Here is a 17,716-nt window from a genome sequence, read left to right as displayed (position 1 = left end):
GAAGTTGTTACTTTGCGTGCAATGGAAGATCGACATGTGGTCTCATTCATCCACAAGAATATTTTTTGTCATTTTGGCATACCACATGGCATTGTTTCAGATAATGGCAATCATTTCAAGAATGAGAGAATGAAGATCTTTTGTTCAAAATTCAGGATCAATCACCATTTTTCAGCTTCTTATTACCCTCAAGAGAACGGTCAGGCAGAACCCACCAATAAAACCTTAATTCGTATCCTGGAAAGAATCGTTGAGACAGGTTGTGATTGGCATGAGAAAATCCATGATGCACTCTGAGCGTATCAAACTACTATTCGAACCCCAACCAATGTCACCCCATCAGAGCTTGTTTATGGAACCGAGGTGGTACTACCTCTTCATGTTCAAAAGCTCGCTCTCAAGTTTGCATCGCTTCTAGAGCTACCACTCAATCAGTATCAGCAACAGAGGTTGATACAACTTGATGTACTTGACAAGAGAAGACTCAAGGTAGCGGAGCATGCTCATCTTAGGCAATATGCCAAGTCAGTTATTGAAAGAAGATTTTGAGTTAAATATCTGATCCTTAGATCAATGACTCATCTCAGGCACCGTCCGCGTGGCAAATGGTCATCGAATTATAAAGGTCCCTACATGATCAAGGAATCATTATCACGTAACTCGTATCGTTTTATTAATGCAGATGGGGTAGAATTGTCAGGTCCCATCAATGCCCTGCATCTGAAGAAATTCTATGCTTAGAACGCTTGTTCTATATTTTGTATTCTTAAAAAAGCTTCCTTTAATAATGATCAATTATTCTTTCATCTAACATTTTCTTCCCAGGCTATACTGGGGCATCTTTTGTTATGAAAACTTGTCTTTTATTGTAAATGTCCTGTATGCAAGCAGGATCAAGAAAATTCTTTCATTATCAAGCATTGTCTTTTATCATCATTTTGCATCGATTTGCATCATTTTGCATCGATTTGCTACCCATTCAGGATAAGGGATAAATCCTGAGACCCCAGCTGTCATTTATGACAATCCCTCGTGAAGGCGAGGTTGAAAATTTCTCTCGCAATCTTCAAATATCTTTAGAGTGTCGGCCTCTTTTTCAAAATCTAGTGCTCATACTGATACTTTTTATCAAAATCCAGTGCTCGTACTGATGTTTTTTATCAAAAATCAGTCATTGTACTGGTCATTTTTCCAAATCCAGTGCTCATGCTGGTGCTTTTTTTTAAAATCTAGTGTTCGTATTGGTATCCTTAGACAAGAATTTCCAATTCTTTGTCTCTGCCTCTGGGACTTCAAATCCCTCATCCAGGGTTTGCATTTCGTAGTCATTGCATGTCATTTTATGTCATTTAATTGCATTTCATGACATTGCATACCATTTTTGAGATCCAACACTCTTGTTTTCAAATTTTCAAATCCATACTTGATTTTAAAACCTTTCTTTCGAAATCAAATTCAAAAACCAGGGTTTTAAAACCAATTTTTTTCATTTGGCCAACCCCCAAGGATCTATATCTCTTTATTTCAAAAGCATTTCTCTAGAAAAATGATTTGGATTCGTTTTAAACTTGATTTCTAAATCAATTTTTAATTTTTACCAATTTTCTTTAAGTGAGGCCCACCCTGCAGGGGGCACCAAACCCTAATTTTTTCACCTTTATTCAAATTCATTTTATTTTCATATTTTATCTATTTCAAAAATACAAAAATTTTAGTGGATCTAGGTGTCTTTTAAAGCTTTTTGAAAATCTTGTTTTTAGCCCATTTATTTTCACTCTTTTAAAATCATTTTTGAAAACCAAATGGGGCCCATATTAGGTGGCACCACATTTGAGGGTATTTAAGTCTATTTAGGTTTAGTTAGTGTTTTAATTAAGTTAAAGTTTAAAAAATAAAAATCTAATTGATTTAAAAACTCTATTTTTGTTTTAGCATTTTAGCCTTGTTTTTAACTTTTATTTATGGCTTTAAAAACCAAATGTGGGCCCACATAGGTGGCGCCACATTTGGGAATTTTTTGATTTTATTTAGAAGTCAATTAGGTCTAATTAGTTAGAGTCTTTTTAGGTTAGAACGCTCCAAGAGAAATCGTCCTCCCCCCTCGCCCCCTCCCCCCCCCCCCCCCTTATTGTTTATCTCTTTTAATTAAGAGAGTTCCGACTAGATCAGAACTCTCTAAACCAAAGCCATTTTTTTTCTATAAATACCTACCTCTAAGGGGGACGTCCCATGCTCTCTCTCTTCCTCTCTCTAGCTCTTCCTTTCCCTTAAGCTCCTCAAGTTCAGCAGCCTCTATTAATCCCAAGGTGAGCATCCTCTTCTTCTTCTTTTATGATTTTTTATGTATTTTTTTTTAATTCACCATTGTCGCCCCCTATGCATGCCTTTTCTCTTTCTTTTTCCATTCAAGAAATCGTGTGAGAGCTTCAAGAAGATGATCAGCTGAGTGTTTAATGCCCTTTACACATTTTTTATCCATTAACAATGTTTATAGTTCGTTCATTTCGTTAATGCCTAAAAAAGATTGAGATTCGACCCCTCTATGGATCGAATCCCTATTTTAATAGCTAAATCAAATTCTTGATCATGCTTCCCTGTGCTTTTATTTTTATTTCATCATGTTCATGTTTATTTTAAGTTATTCATGCATTTAATCATGATTCATAGCCTTATATGCACATTTTATAGTTTTTAGCATGCTTGATTAGTTTTCTTTTATTCTAGGGTTTTAGTTTCACCATCTTCAATTTCGACAGCCTATTAATACTGTTATTTTATCAGTTTATATTTATTGTTTAAATCTAAATTTTTTATGGTATAATTATGCATATGTCTACAATTTTTAGTAAAAAAATTATATTTTTTTGAGTTTTGTAACTCTATTTATAAATTCAAGAACTAAAACCTGATTTCTGCACTGTTAAAAGCTCTGCAAAATGACGAGCATCTTTTTGGGGTCGTATCTCCCTAACCGAAGATTGTATTTCATATTTGTAAAAAGAAGCGTGCTCTTCAATATGTCTAGTTTATTCTGTAAAATTTTTAGAAGTTTTCACGATCATTTACTATTTTGCTTTAAATCGAAACCAAAACTTGTTTCTCTGGAACTGTTAGGTATTGTCTAAACCTTGGGTCATCTTGTCGGATCAATTTCTCCCTAACCGAAGATGATCTCTTTGATTCATAAAAAGTGCCATGTTCGTCTGCATGTCTAGTTTTTTTAGTGTGATTTTGGTGATTTTTGAAGTCTATTTACTATTTTTCTTTAACCCGAAATCAAAACGTACTTTTTTTGAACCGTTATACGTTGGCCAGAATCAAGCATAACTTGTCAGAAAAAAATTTTCTTAACTAGAGATTGTATTCCAGATCTGTAAAAAGAGTTATTTTTATTGATTTGTCTATTTTTTTCATGTTAAAGTTTATAAATTTTTATCTCTGTTTGATATATCGTTCTGGTCTGACACAGTGATAGGTATGGAACAACAGGTAATACAACATATTTTTTATCTTTTATTTAATATTTATATCCAAATTAATCTCAAAATTTTATTTTTCAATTGCATATTATTTTTAGGGTTATTAGAAGTATCCATGTCAATTTTTATGATTTTTTGAAGTCACTTGATATGTTATTTAGTTATTTCATAAAAATAAGATGTTCGTAGAGTTCTGATTCAGCTGAAATACGGGCAAAAATCAAATTTTTTCTATTATTTCATATTTTTTATGAAAAGTTTTATATTTTTAGGATTTGATCATCTTCATAATCATATCAGGGTGCTTTCCACTCGATTTGACATCATTTTGAATTTGTTTGGTCTTCGGATTAAGCGTATTATAAAAATGTTTTCTGAAAAACCTTGTTTTTAACCCTATTTTGCAAATAACTTCAATTTTCATGGGTATTTTAGTCATTTTTCTCTGATTTTAAATTTTTAACATGTTTGTTTTTATTATTCATTTAGTTATGAATCATCCATTATGTTATTTAGTTGGTTCTATTTTAGAAAAGCATGAGAAAAGGCTTATATCTGGATAAATCTCTCAATTTTCAAATATTATTGGATAAATTCAGAAAAGCCTACATATTTCTACTAACTTGTTTGCTAATTTTGCAAGAAAGCTCAAGATTAGATTCTTTTTTATTCTTTATTTTTTCTTTTCTTTTTTTCATTTTAATTATTGATATAAATTGTAATTGTAATATTAGAATAAGAACATTTTACTTTTCTGCTTAGCTTAGGATGCATTTGCATATAGTTTAATTTTGATATATCACTGATATTGCTTGTCATTCATGAACATATTTCAAATTCACAATGGTCAACACAAATGTCATATGCACCTGCTTCTAAGGAGTTAATAATCTCAGTGGAATTCGTATTTGTGGTCATAGTCAGAATATGAACTATACTTAGATTTATCATCTTTTTTTAAGTTACAAATGGCCTACACTCTTAGGCTATCTTCAGAAATCATTACATACTTTCAAAAGTTTTTCTAAGTATTTTTTCTTTTAGAATCAAATGAGATATATTCAATACATATTCGTGGCCATAGTCAGGGATATGCAATGAATTTATCTTATCTAAATTCTATAAGGCATATAAAAACCCTTTTATACAAAATCGATTTCTAAAAGAAAGGGGATTCCTTAAAGATTTTCGAATTTCCTTTTCCCAAATTTGATTTTCCAAAAACCATATTTCATTCATCATATAAGCTAGCCAACATCATTTTCTAAGCCTTCTTTTTCTCAAAATCGATTTCCTCAAAATCTTCAGTCTTCAAGAAATTTTCAATTTTCTAAGTCCAATTCATGATTTTCCAAGTTTCCTTTTCTTTAAAAAATATTTTCCAAGTGTGGTTCACGATTTTCAAAGCATATCATTTTCCAAGTATTTTTCAAATATTCGAAGCATACATCATGTTTTCGATCTGCATTTTCCAAAGTTCATAGGACATGCCTGCTTCTTCGTGCATTTAGGAATAAAATAATGATTTAGACAGTTAAGCAAAGTAAAGCACATGATTGATCTTTGGTGATTACCCTTGATTATGGCGTTAGGAATAGTCGAACCTCGTACCGACAGGCAAGTCCCAATCTCTCAAATTTCCCATATTTTCAAAACGAATGCAAGTTATTTTCAAAACTTTTTTAAAAGGTCAGTTTGACTTGCAAAAGTAAAATTTTGCAACGATAACAATGTCACAATGTGGAGTTGGTCATGCAATGAAGAGTGACATGATTGAAGTTTGGTGGGTCCTCACATGTCATATGTTGAATCTGTTGCATCGCTTTGTAGGTTGACTAGGAAATCGCCTAGTAGGTTGCATGTTATTCAACAACAAAGAGGGCCTTTCAGGTGGAGGAGAAAGTTGGAGAGAAGCACAAAAAGATTGTAAGTGTATCGGAGGGAGAGTTGACTCTTGCACTTGAAGAAATTTGCATGCTAAAGAATATGATACATATTCAAGAGGATATGATATGTACTCAAGCTGGCCTTCTGGAGAACGCAAATAAGGTCATCAAGGAACTACAATCACAACATCCTCAACTGTAAAAATTTGTTTGATTGTTTTTTATTTTTCTGTATGTATTCGAAGATCAACATTGTAACTCATTGATTTGTATATAATGACATTTGAATGTTTTTATGATTAATTTTTTATATAAAGTTATTTGAATATCATTGATTTTTATATAATGTCATTGTTTAAATGATTTGAATGTTTAAGTTGAAAGCACTGTTGAATGTTTAAACTGAAAGCACTATTGCATGATTTGTATATAATGTCATTGTTTATATGTTTTTAAATCATTTGAATGTTTAAATGATTTGAATATCTATTTGCTTACATTCACTGTTATTTAGGTTGTTATATGCAAAACTCCACCTAAAAAATGAAAACCACAAATACTTTATAAATTTGCTTAAACATATGTCCACTTAAACTGAAACCACTAAAATTGTATATATCAAATTTTTTCGCATATAATTCATAAATTTGCATAAATATATTTGCAAAAATCCTACTGATTCTAAAAAATCTGGTTGTTTTGCAAAAAAACTATTATTTCACATAACGATTGAAACAACTAAAATCACAAATACCCAATTCATTTGCAAAACAAAAGGATTTTTGCGAACCAGTAGGATTATCGTAACTATATTTATGTGAAATCATGATTTATATGCAAAAATGCAAATTTAGTGGTTTAAATTTAAGTGGAGTTCCATAAATATATTTATGCAAAATATTGACATATATGTGAAAGCATAGGATATTTGTGATTTTGGTGGTTTTAGTTTCATCCAAAATTCACAAATAAATTTGTGTGGTTTCATGAGTTTCGCATAAAAAACTAGCAATTATAGGTTTAAGTGGGACTTGGACCTAGCCAACGGGCAATACAATTTTATCTCAATAAAGCCTCAATTCGCATTAGCGAAGGGTAAAAGGGTTCTAACGATGTCAGATATTTACGATTTTGGACATAGGGAAAATATATAAAATTGTAGGATTTTTAGGGAATCAGGTTAGATTAGCCATACAATACGGTCATTTTTCATTTTCCTATTATAGAGACTTCAGTGAAGGAAAAGTTGAATGAATGATAAGTCATTTTTTTGTTTTTTTGCTTATTTTTTACAAACTCATAGTTTGGCATAGATTAATAAAATAAATCGCATTGTAAATGTTTACGAATCAAACAACAAATCAAAGTAGTGTCAGAGCCATCAGTTTCCTTTCCTACCAAAAATAATGCCACGATCAAGTAAAGATCTTGTTTGAGTCATGAAAACACACAAGAATCATTTGAAGGATGATAAGTGCTATTTAAGAGAATGCTTAGATCGCATGACCGACATGCTTGATAAATTTTTGTAGCAGCATTTTCCTATATTGGATGTGGTTAAAAGTTACTGATGCACAAACCTGAGGAGTGCTATCACAATGACATCAAAGTCCCTTGACAACCATAGCAGTGCTATCACAATGAATCACTAGTTCATTATTCTTAGCCCAGGATTGGGAATGAAAACCAAGATTTGAGGATTCTTAGTGGGTCTCTTGTCCATAGTAATTCTTGAAAGAATTATAAAAAGTAAAATTAATTAGATTCAATAATTAATATACAAGAAAAGATGGAATATTTTGACGTGGTGAGTTAGAGCTTCACTTTAACCATACACATCACCATTTTCAAGAGAACTTTTAAAATCAAAGGCAAGAATGAAATAAAAACTTATTTATTAATCATAAATTTTTCTCTTAAGAATGTGAAAGGTAGAGAGATGATCAAGCTTGACTATCCCAAAAAATGAGAGTTCGTTTCTTCAAAACAACCAAAAGAAAAATCCTAGATAAGCATGGTCTTGTGAGGGAGTTTTTCACACTCAAAAGCCAAAAATACAATTTGTTGTGTCATCACAGGTCACATATTGACTGTCATGGGATAAAAGCAAAGGCCCCTGTGATGTGCTTTGGTATACCCCAACATCTGAACAGTCTTTCAACCGCACAACATAAATCGAGCTAAACATCACTTGTCAAGTACACGAGTGCAATAGCACAAACACACACATACAATCACATAAAGAGAGCAGAGAGGCAAGAGAGCATAGAAGAAGGCAAGAAAGTAGAGACTTCTATTATCAAGTTAACAAGTACAAAATTAACGGGTTTAGTATGTTCCATAACCCATCCATCAGTGCTCTAGTGCCTTAAACTAATTGAACACCTTGCATGTGAAGGCAAAACACGAGTTATGTGTATATTCTGGTGCACTTTCCACACCTTATGGATCCATCAACCCACGTTTTATTCATGAGCCATCACATGTACATGCATGCTTTAGGAACATAGAACACATGTCCATAAGCATTTAGGCACCATATGATTCCATGAATCTTAATTTTAAATATCAGCACTATTCACTTATCGTAGATCAATTTTGATTGCCCATATACATGGCATTAAATCACATTTCATAATTGATATACAAGTGTTGTAACTTTCCCAAACTTGCATTCATAATTCGGATTTGGGAAATGATCCAAATCCATTACTTGTTCATGTTTCAAATCATATTAAATTCTATTTTGCATGTTAACATAGTTAAACATGCCCACATAATTAGGAATTAAGATAATGATCCAACTCCAACACATGTACAAGCTCATATTTAGATATAACATCATTCTATCATGCATACATAATCCACTTTTAACACTTTTTCCCAAATCAAATACATGAATCAATTATGATTCACATGAATTAACATTCCCGTGTGATTGAAATTCAATTAAGCATGAATCAGCACTCTAATAAGTGATTAGAGTGCAAATTTAGAAAAACTCATAATTCAAATACATGAATCAATTATGATTTGCATAGTAATCTAATATGCATTTCAAATTCAATTAAACATGATACACCACTCTAATATGAAATTAAGGTGTGAATTAGGAAAAAATCCCAAATCTAATATAAGAATTGAATACCAATTGCATGAATTAATAATTTATCATACATTTAAAATTTAATTAAGCATGATTCACCACACTAATATGGGATTAGAATATGAATTAGAAAAAATTTCCAAATTTAACAGAAGGATTAAATCTAATTTGCATGAATTACTAATCTAACAATTAATTAAACATGTTACATTATTCAAATATGCAATTACACTATAAATTAGGAAAAAACCCTAATTATCATGCTTAAATCCTCTATAATCATATAAGGATCAAGACCCTACCTTTTTAGAAGATGAATTCTCCGAAAAACCTAGTGAAAATTCTCAAATTATAAAATGAATTAGATAGAGAGATAACCTCTTCCTTCTCTAAACTCGTGTGGTGAGGGAGAGAGCTCCACCAAGGCCGTTTTGGGTGAAAAGGAACTCCTCCAAAATAGCCTAAGACCTTCCTTCTCCTTCTTTCTCAAAAAATCATCCAAGGTGGGAGAGAGACTTCCTTCTTCTTCAATGGGGTAGCCTCCTAACTGTCCAAGGTGAGCCTCTTTCTTCCTCCTCGAACTCGACCAAGGGATAAGAGAGAGTGAGAGAGATAGACTACAAAATCGTAAAAGAGAGGGAGAAAAGTTTGGGAGAGAGAGTGATCTTACTTTAAATGGGGGATGAGAGGAGTGAAGAATTAGGAGGGCTATTTATTGCCCAAGTTTTATTAGTAGAGGTGTTTAAGATTTTAACAAGGGTTGAAATTGATTTAGTTATTAGGGTTTTCTTCTCATTTTGACAAGTATAGGGTTGAAATTCATTGACAATGGATGTCTAGGATCATGCCACCTAACGATCAAGAAGCTTCTCAAAGCTTATTGTTTTCAACCAATTTTGGAATCCCATGTGGGGTGTGGGTCCTACATTCCTTCTCTAGGGAGGTCGACTAAGGGGAGGATAGAAGGAGGTGGGTCCGGCTAGGAGGAAAGCTTCTAGAACCCCCTCCACTTGGCTAAGTGGTTAGCTAAGTTGGCCTTTTACTTGCTTGTCTCCTTTATTCTAAGTTTGACACTTGTCCTCCTAAACCTCCTACTCAGCTTAGAACTTGCCACATGTCCTACTTCTAACTTCCTTAGCTCTTAGTTTGCCACATGTCTCACATGACTCCTACTTTTAACTTCCTTAGCTCTTAGCTTGCCATATGTCTTATATGACTTCTACTTGGCTCTTAGCTTGCCATATGCCTCTTATAGATTTTTTCACTAACTTGGCCATATGGTCACATGAATTGCCATATGTTCCTTGTAAAATGCGTTACCTCTAGCCTTTCCAGATGGGTCCAAGTGGATCTCACCCCTGTGGGTCAATCCAATCAAATCCAATGTGAATTGGGTTGGTCCAATATATCTAATATGAATTGAATCAATCCAATATTATTTGTAATAATTTTTTTAAAACTTTAATTAATTTAAAACTAGTTTTGGTTACTAAAATATTAATTAATTGCCTTCTAAATTCCTAATTAAATATTAATTAATTTACTAGTGCTAGTTTAATTAGAAATTAGCAATTAAATGCCCAATTAATTACCATCTACAAATTTAAATGCAATCTAAATATAATTTAAAAGTATAAACCATATTTGGGTGAAAATTATACTTTTATTTATTTAATAATATTGGAAAAACCATTAAAAATTCTTTGATTTTACATCATATCCCCTTTAAAAAGAATCTTATCTCCAAAATTTTGATACAAGAACTACTTAAATAGACTGAGGCACTTCTCTTTTATGTTGGCTTTAGGTTCCCAAGTATATTCCTTAATGTCGTGATGTTGCCAATGCACTTTGACAAGATAAATGATTTTCGTCTTCAATATTTGTTCTTTTCGATCCAAGATCTCTACGAGCCTTTCTTCTATGGTTATATCATCTAAAATGTCCACATCCTCGTACTAGATGACATTCGATGAATTGTGGATATACTTCCTCAACATAGACACAACAAAAACATTATGGATTTGAGTATATTGAGAAGGTAGCACAAATCAATAAGTTGTTTCACCAATCCGTTCTAGGATTTTGAAAGATCTAATAAATTTGAGACTTCGTTTCCTTTTTTTTTTTTGAGTTTGAATACATTTTTGGTGAGTGAAACTTTGACAAATACCAAATCTTCAACCTCAAAAGTGAGTTCTATACGCCGTTTGTCGGCATAACTTTTCTGTCAGCTTCTTGTTGCTTGCATTCTTTCTCGAATCATTTGCACTTGTTGGGTGTAGTGCTACAACACGATTGGTGATTCTATAACTCGCTCACCAACCTTGTCCCAATACATTATAGATCGTCAATGCCTCCCATATAAAGCCTCATATGGGGTCATTCTGATGCTAGCGTAAAAGCTATTATTTACCAATTTAAATGCAATCTAAATCTAATTTAAAATTGCAAACCATATTTGGGCAAAATTTCTACTTTTATTAATTCAATAATCATGAAAAAATCACTAAAAATTCTTGAATTTTACATGTGCGGATCGTATTGGGTGAGACCATGGTCCATGGTGAAACCAAACTCACAAGAGAGTTATGGGACCCATTGTAAGGTATTGAATAGGGGTGTAACTGGGTCGGGTTTGGTTAGGTCTTATAAGACCAGAATCTAAATCGGGTCTAAAAGTAAGACCCAAAATTGACCCAATCGCATTCGGGTTTGGGTACACCTAGAAACTATGGACCCAATCGCATTCGGGTAGGTTTGGGTATGCATCGGGTCAGGTATAATCAGTTCGGGCCTTTAATAGACCCATTTTGATTCGGGTCGAGTTCGAGTTGGGTATGGCTGAAAAAAGTAGACCCATATGGGTTAACGAATTTGGGTCATAATAGGTTCAAGTTTTAGTTCGGGTATTGATATAATTTGTATTCAAGACTGGATTACTTGCCAATAAAAAATACTTAAATTAATAAAAATCAACTATTTATTAAAAATATATACTAACAAATCTTAAAGTTATATTTTTTACTTAAAAAATAATGTCAAAATCTTAATATAAAAAGAATGTTTCCATGTCAACCAATCATTTCAAGTTGAAGCAAAAAACCAATGATATATCATATTCAAAATGCATTGAATTCAATGAGTTCCAAGAATATTATTCTGGGATTCACTTTAACCCTACGATTTTGATGAGAGGACAACAAAAAAATGACCTAAAGTATTGATTACTAAAATGTAATGTATTTCCTCGTATTCCTTCTTCACAGTCGGATCAGGTACATAGCGGGTCAGCTACATAATTAGGTTCGGATCCGTTCAGTTTTAAAATATGGAGAACCATTTGTTTTCAAGTACATAATCGGGTCAGATCCATTCAAGTTCGGGTCTTCATTTACAATACTCAAAACCGGACCCATTTTCACTATGGGTGAAATTTTTGGATCTGACCCAAACTCATAGGTCCACCAATATCGTTTTGGAACAGGTATAATCGGTACCCAACCCAGTTACACCCTACAATTGAAGGTCAGATTTCAGTCCACATGCAGTCAACACTCGATGCAAGCTAAAACCGTAGGTGGCAGTTGAGAAAGGTTTTGTAGGAAAGAAGGATGATTCCGTAACACCATCTAAAGCAGAAGCAGAAAACAGTAGAGACGTTGGACCAACTGTGGAGATAATAATATATTATATACAAAGGAGGGGCAATGTCAGTAAATCTTAGTTTTCACCCACGATTAATTTATTAATCAGCCTGCAAATTAATTACTAGACAAAGCCTTTTCTTTTGTAGTAGCGAATCCCAACGCTAGATACCGTTTTCCTCCATGGCTTTTTCAGCCGACAACCTCTAGAGCACCACCCATCAGCTGCTTTGCTTCCCCCTCACATACTTGACCGCTACTCTACCTCTACCTCAGGTTGGTGATCTTCCCTCCCCTTCTCTCCTAGTATTGAATTTTGATGCATTTTTTTTCTTTCCTTTTCAGGTTTCCTGCTCTGTGATTCTTGCATGCAAGATGGTTGGTTTTCTTTTCTTTTATTGATCGGATGGTGGGTGTCGTTCTTTTAGCGTTTCCCTTTGAGGGATATCTCGTTTGTGGATCAGGTTTTTGCTGGGGTTGGTGGTTTGTTGATATAATATAAGGAGGGGGAGGGGATTGGAGTAGAGCGTGTGGTGGCTGGAGTATTTATTGCTGCTGAGTTCAAGTTAAGTAATGTCTTGTCATCTTTTTCCGAGAATTAACACTTGGGTACCTGAGATTTAGGAGGAAGAGTGAGCAGCTTTTGGTAAACCTGGGATTATCTGGTTATGTTTAGACAGGAGGGAGCTTAGCTTTCGTTTTAAGTTATTTAATGGGAGGCGGGATGAGGGAGAAATGGGAACATTAGTGGAACGGTTGGTGGGTCCGTGGATTTTGATGGCGTGTGAAATGAAGTCGTGAATGGGGTGTTCTTGAGGGTCTGAGTACACATTTGTGGATGTGGTGGTTTTGATGCCGCTGGTTTTCTTTATTAGTTATTTATACAATTATAATGAGAGATCAGAAAGGGGGAAGAGAGAAATTTCTTGGAATTTATGTAATTTATGTGGCTGCATTTCCTTGTCTATTATGAATTTGAGAACTGGTGGAATCATATTTTTTGGGCTTCTCTGTTCTGTGTCATAATCTTCATTTAAGAAAGGTACCAATCAATCAATCCTCATTTTCTTTCATCTCATTTTTTTCTCCTTTTCTACGTTATTTCTTTTCTTTTTTTTCCTCCCCTTAGATATGCTTTTCTGGTAGTAGAGGGCCTAATTTATGATGTTAATTGTTAGGTTATGACGCTTTCAATTATCTGTGTTGTTACCATCATTTCGCGGACTAACCTAGATTTTTACTACACTGATAATGACTTTTTTCACGTTTTGCCCTTGGTCATTGGCTGAACGGACTGGTTGATTAGTAATATTTGCTTCTGAGAAACTTTCTGTGATCCAATAAAAATGTTAATGAATCGGATGCATGATTCATACTCTTATTAACTGAATGGTGTCATTCAGCAGAACACATCAGAAGCCTTCATTAGTGGTTTTACAGAAGTCCTTGAGTCGGGAATAGGAATCCCATTTCCTGTAGTTGGTTTCACTGTTGTAAGTCTGAGTTAAAGATAATTTTGCAACAGAATTCTTTTTGCTATCTGTATTAGGGGTCATTTCTCCAGCTGAATTGAATGTTTCATGCTTGGAACTCTTGTAGAGCCCTGATGAACTTTAATTTTTCTTAAGTCATTTCTGATCTGAACAGCTTAAGATGAGTTGCTTAGTCAAATCAGAACAGGTTCCATGGTTTATTCCATGATCATTTTGGCCTTCTGTAGGATCAATATTGGTTATGGAGTCCCAGGCTTGGTTCTCGAACATTGGTTCTGACCACTGAAACCAACGGAAAACTTCATTGAGATAATTGATGTGTTATATGACTTATTTTTCATGATCTTATTGTGTAGACAAAGTTGGTAAAAAGATTCTTTGGAAATTCAGTGAACCCCATGGTAGCACCATACATAAGACCACAGTGCTACCTTGAGACTCAGGTCAAGTTGGGCACCATGCATATTCTGCTGATGTTAAAACTGATGCAGGCTGATCTGTCTATTTGATGGGTCCATCCGAAGTTTGTCCTAGTTGGATGAGCTCATGACAGTGAATTTGGGCTTGCATTGAGTTGCCTGAATGTTCGTTCTGGTCAGAATGTTGTTGTCTTCATAAATCAGTAAGCATATTGCTTGTTAATGAATTATCACTCATTTGACATCTGTCAGAATTTGAGGTACAGTGCTCTGGATAAATAAACAGCTTTTAATATAAAAAATAATCTCTACTATGACAAACGCCAGTTGTATTCATATATGATGGTCCCACTGCAAACAGCTAAAAAGGTACTCTAATAAAGACCTTAACCATTTGTATGTACTGATTACCAAAAGATCTAAAAAATCTGTAGAATAATTTTAATTGTTTATGCAGGTCCAGAGTTTGAAGGATGAATGACACTTTTTGCTTTTGTTTCAGTTTTCTGTCACTAGGCAATATTTGGTTTGATGGTCATGCCTGCTTAAGTAGGGATGGCAGTGGACTGGGGTGGGTGTGGGGGACAAGGTCTCCATCCTCGCACCATCTCAAAATAGTGACCTCCATCCCTATGATGGGGGGTGGGGGGGACTTTGCACCTCCACCCCTGCCCCATCTCAAATTTACCAAATGGGGGTTGAGATTGGCTTGCAATCTATCATCCTGAAGCGGTTAAGAAGATCAAATGCATATTTATGTTGTGTAAGAGTCAATACCTTTGTAGTCCGAACCACTTCCACTCTAGGAAAATATCTTAAAGGCTCCAGATCTATCTTTCATGTGAAACCTTAAGCTAAGCATCCTTTTTAGAGTCACAATTCGGGCGTGATCAGTACTTATGATTACAGTATCATCAACATGCACTAGAACTATAGTAGTGTGTCTTATCATAATGAAGGAAAAGTGCATCACATTGACTTCGAATAAATCCAAGCGAATAGAGGGTCTTACTAAAAGTCTCAAACCATGCACGAGTTGTTTGCTTTAATCCATATAGGGATTTCTTCAATATGAGAATAGTAGATCGAGGATATCCTTTTGAATATCTAGGTGGATGCTTTATATACACCTCTTTAGGTAGCACTCTGTGTAGAAAAACATTTTTATCATCTATTTGACTTACAAACCATATGTGGTTGTAAGAGACAACCACCATAATCGTCCCCATTCTCGCAACGAGACTAAAGGCCTTATCAAAATCTAGACCACGCTCCTGAGTGTATCTCTTTGCCATAAGTCGTGCCTTGAAACACTCTATGCTTTCATCTGACTTGTATTTAATTTTGTACACCCAACGACACCCCACTACATTTTTATCAGTTGACCCAGAAACTTCTCAAGTATCACACTCATGTAGTGCTGAAATCTCCTCGTTTATTGCTTCTATCCAACGCTTGTTTTGACACACCTCTTGATGAAATTTTGGTTCTCTTTCATGCAGGACATTGGCTGCAAAGATTTGACACTATATCCCAAATATTCATAATGATACCCTATGAATTGACATTACTGTGCCTTTAGGAGAAAGCTTACCACGTGAGCTATGAATGTGCACAAAACACTTACTCCCAAAGGCTTGCATAAGCTAATAATCTAGGGTGTCTACCAAAGAGCAAGTAGTATGGAGATTTTCTTTCCAAATAAGAAAGAGGCATCCGATTGATACAATAGACAATTGTATGAAACACCTCACTCCATAAGTTCTTTCCAACTTTGGACTCAATCGACATAGTCAAAGTTGTCTCAACTATGTATAGATGTTTCCTTTTTGCCATCTCATTCCTTTGGGATTTTTTGGACAAGATATCTTGTATAATATTGAAATAAAACAATATGTGCACAATCACAATGCCAACAAAGGGCTACACAAGTGCACAACCACAATATGGTCTCTAGTGGACCGAATACAATCTCATAAAAGAGATAAAAACACAAACTTCACAAGAACACAATGTAAAAATGAATGTTCTTTATATTCTCAACAAATATGCTTAAAAGCATACTTAAGCATCTTACAAGGAGCTCTATTTATAGAGCTGTATATGCAGCCAAAAAGCAGGAAAAGGGAGGCAGTTCAACGACTAGTTGGACTGCTTCCCAACAGTCCAAAACTGATTACATTTAAAAATAAAAAAAGAAATAAAAAAACTAAAGAACAATACAGTCCCTATTGGACTGTATGTATTACAACATATAAAATAACCAAAATACCCCTGATGTACATATATTGTATAAATATACATATATATACATGTATGTATGTATATAAATATATATATATATATATATATATACATGGGGATCCATAGAGAGTCGTTGGGGTCCCAACGACTCTATTCTGACCAGTCAACTCATGTTGACTAGTTCAAATCCAAACAAAAAATAAAATAACTAATTCTAGTTACTATTCCTAGTTTCTATTTAGTTATATTACATAATATGACTATATATATGTATACACTTGTTTTTAACTCTTTCAAACTTACGGTTGGATAACTGAAAGTTTGTCCAAGAGAAAGTGAAATCCTGATGCAGCGAGAGGTTTGGTAAAAAAATCCGCCAATTAATATTCTGAAGTAACGTAGGAAAGATCAATGGTGCCTTGTAGGAATTCCTCTCTTACATAGTGATAGTCCATCTCAATGTGTTTGGTTCGTTCGTGGAAGATCCGGTTGCTGGCAATGTAGATGAAACTTTTGTTGTCACAACATAGTCATGATGCTCCTTTACTCTGAACGCCCATGTCAACCTACAATCTCTTTAGCCAGACCACCTCCATAGTGGTTGTAACCATGACTCGGTATTATGCTTTAATTGAAGAGAAAAACTTTCTTTCACCTCCATGAAATCAACGAGTCACCTAAAACAACACAAAAACCAGTGGTTGAGTGTCAGTTATTTGGATCACCTCCCCAGTCAACATCAATATAAACAATTAAATCTAAGGAGGAAGAAGCAGATAAGAAAAGTCTTCGAAAAATAGAAGTTTTGATATATCTAATAATATGCAAAACTGCTCTCATATGAACAGTGGTGGAAGCATGTTGAAATTCGCTTGCTGTGTGAACTGTATGTGCAATGTCAAGTCTCGTAATTGAGATATATGACAGAGTCCCGACAAGTTGTCTGTATGGTATTGGATTTTCAAGTGGTCCCTTATCATCAATCTTCATTTTGACATTTATAACTTCAGAAGTGTCAACCTTCTTATCATCTGAAATACTTGACCTAGCAACAATTTGAAACTATCCTATTATGTTTTTGTAATTTTGTCAAAAATAAAGATATTGAAAATTGGCATAGGAGATTAGGGCATCCAAGTATGTCAAAATTGTATTTATTCCCTTTTCTTGAAAGTTGTAATGAAAATGATTTGATTTGTGACGATTGCATTTTTTGAACAATGAAATCTCTACCTTTTAGAACTAGCCAATTTGTGTCTAAAGCACCATTTGAGCTAATACATTCGGATGTATGGCGACCGACACTGGTTATGTCTAAATGATGAGTTTCTTATTATATAATATTTGTGGATGATTATAGTAGGCACACATGGATTTATTTTCTTAGATTCAAATTCGAAGTATTTGAGTGCTTTCAAAAATTTCATAGTTATGTAAAAAAT

The 17,716-nt window shown here is 34.0% G+C and overlaps 1 protein-coding gene across 1 annotated transcript in view; it reads left to right on the top strand.

Moving 5' to 3' along the window:
• The first annotated feature begins 12,271 nt into the window (after positions 1–12,271).
• LOC149845052 (uncharacterized) overlaps positions 12,272–17,716 on the top strand; it is a 36,123-nt gene continuing 30,678 nt past the window's right edge. Inside the window, exons 1-2 of the mRNA XM_089997434.1 lie at positions 12,272–12,394; positions 12,464–13,160. The gene's annotated coding sequence lies outside the window, so the exon portion shown is untranslated. The remainder of the gene's footprint in view (positions 12,395–12,463; positions 13,161–17,716) is intronic.

The sequence above is a fragment of the Nuphar pumila genome, chromosome 2 (assembly GCF_984573655.1).
Source record: "Nuphar pumila chromosome 2, dmNupPumi1.hap1.1, whole genome shotgun sequence".
Lineage (NCBI taxonomy): Eukaryota > Viridiplantae > Streptophyta > Magnoliopsida > Nymphaeales > Nymphaeaceae > Nuphar > Nuphar pumila.
Note: the sequence above shows the minus strand (reverse complement) of the source record. Positions and strands in the feature narration are given on the sequence as shown.